Raw genomic sequence first — 2,500 nt, 5'->3', positions numbered from 1 at the left:
CCAAGGCCTGACGTGTGCCGATGGTGTTCGACGCAAGGGCCATCTTCTGTCGATGGTGGTCGAGGTAAGAGCCCGCACCAAGGGTCGGTTTGTGCCGATGGTGCTTGAAGCAACTACCCGCACCAAGGCCCAGCATGTGTTGATGGTGCTCGAGGCAACCGCCCGCACCAGGGCCCAGCGTGTGCCGATGGTGCTCGAGGCAACCGCCAGCACCAGGGCCCAGAGTGTGCTGATGGTGCTCGAGGCAACCGCCCCCACCAGGGCCCAGCGTGTGCCCATGGTGATCAAGGCAACCATCCACACCAGGGCCCGATGTGGGCTGATGGTGCTCGAGGTAATCGCCTATACTAGGGCCCAGCATGTGCCCATGGTGATCGACCAGCGTGTGCCCATGGTGTTCGAGGCAACAGCCCGCACCCAGGCCCAGCGTCTGTCGATGGTGCTCGAGGCAACCGCCCACACCAGGGCCCAACGTATGCCGATGGTGCTCGAGGCAATCGCCCGCACCAGGGCCCAGAGTGTGCCGATGGTGATCGAGGCAACCACCCGCACCAGGGCCCAGCGTGTGCTGATGATGTTCGAGGAAACACCCGCACCAGGGCTCAACGTGTGCCGATGGTGTTTGAGGCAACCGCCCGCACCAGGGCCCAGCATGTGTCGATGGTGATCAACCAACGTTTATCGATGGTGATCGAGGCAACCGCCCGTACCATGGCCCAGCATATGCCCATGGTGATCGGGGTAACCGTCCACACTAGGGCCCAGCTTGTGCCCATGGTGTTCGAGGCAACCGCCCGCACTGGGTGCCATCTTCTGCCTATGGTGCTCGAGGCAACCGCCCGCATTAGGGCCCAACATGTGCCGATGGTGTTCGAGGCAACCGCTCACACCCGGGCCCAACGTGTGCCGATGGTGTTCGATGCAACCGCCCACACCAGAGGCCATTTTTTATCGATGGTGGTCGAGGCAAGAGCCCACACCAAGGGCCAGCTTATGCCGATGGTGCTCGAGGCAACCGCCCGCACCAAGGCCCAACAGGTGCCGATGGTGTTCGAGGCAACTACCTATACTAGGGCCCTGCGTATGCCGATGGTGATCGAGGCAATCGCCTGTACCAGGGCCCTGCATGTGCCGATGGTGTTTGGTGTAACCGCCCACACCAGGGCCCATCTTCTGTCGATGGTGGTCGAGGCAACCGCCCGTACCAGGGCCTAGCGTGTGCCGATGGTGATCAAGGTAATCGCTCGCACCAGGGCCCAGCTTATGCTGATGGTGGTTGAGGTAAGTGAACGTAACAAAGGGCAGCATGTGCCGATGATGGTCGATGCATGTGCCACCACCATGCACCATCTTGTGCCATTGATGGTCGAGGCCTTGACCGAAGTTCGATTTTGAGCCACGGTGCACATGCTGGGCTCGGGCATATGCTGGTGCCGTATTTTTTTCACCTGAGGAAGCATCGTCGGAGTATCACAGAAGTATCACCGGAGAACTTGACCTGCAGCATTAGGGTTACGACAATTGGGGTGGCCGGGGGGTATACGCACATGATGTGCGATGGGTGCTAGTACTTGGCCCTTATATTGGCCCCCTATCCCTCATCAAACCTTTGAGAACTCATACCCCCTTAAAAAGCATTTGAGATTTTATAGGTTTGCTGCCAGTAGCCATTCAAGTGTCTGAAATGAGGACACTTTTTTCAAATGGTCACAAAATCTTCTCCACTTCAAAAATCATGAAAAATAGAAAATGGGTCATCTTGCCACGAAACTTGACATGAAGGCTTAGGGGACCATTGTATGAATTTACAAGCCATAAAAATGGCATTGGCATGGCAGAAATATGATGATGTGCCTAAACCCACCTACCACCCGATCGATCCACGGCTTGCACATCCCACCTCTCTGGCCGACGTAGTGCCCATCCGCTCATTTCGTGGGTTGACTTAGGCATACGTAGTTCATTCCCAGTTTGAGATTGGATCGGATCAAGGATTGCAGCAGTAAGACCCACAGCGAGATCGGTAGCATGCAGAGGGGGACCAGGTCGATCCCCAACTTGCGCATTCTTCTTCTCTGGTCGGTTGAGCGCCCACACGATCGTTTCATGGGTTGACTTAGGCATAAGAAGTTCATTCCCAGTCTAAGCATACGGAGTTCATTCCCAGTCTAAGATCGGACCAGACCAGACCGAGGGTTACGGTAGCAAGACCGACAGCGAGATCGATAGCACGTAAGGGGGACCGAATCGATCCTCGACTTACGCATCCTACCTCTCCTATCAAATGAGCACCCGCATGCTCGTTTCGTGGGTTGGCTTAGGCATACAGAGTTCATTCCATGTCTAAGCCTCAGCCAGACCAAGGGTTGTGGTAGTTAGACCAGTAGCGGGATCGATAGCACACAGAGGGGGATCGGGGGGATCTTCGGCTTGCGCATTATGCCTCCTCGACCGACTCAGCACCCGCACGCTCATTTTTTAGGTTGACTTAGGCATACAG

This window comes from Durio zibethinus, chromosome 7 (assembly GCF_047325235.1).
Source record: "Durio zibethinus cultivar Kanyao isolate XHJ-2024 chromosome 7, ASM4732523v1, whole genome shotgun sequence".
NCBI classification, from domain to species: Eukaryota; Viridiplantae; Streptophyta; class Magnoliopsida; order Malvales; family Malvaceae; genus Durio; species Durio zibethinus.
The sequence above is the reverse complement of the archived record's forward strand: the minus strand, read 5'-3'. Positions refer to the sequence as shown.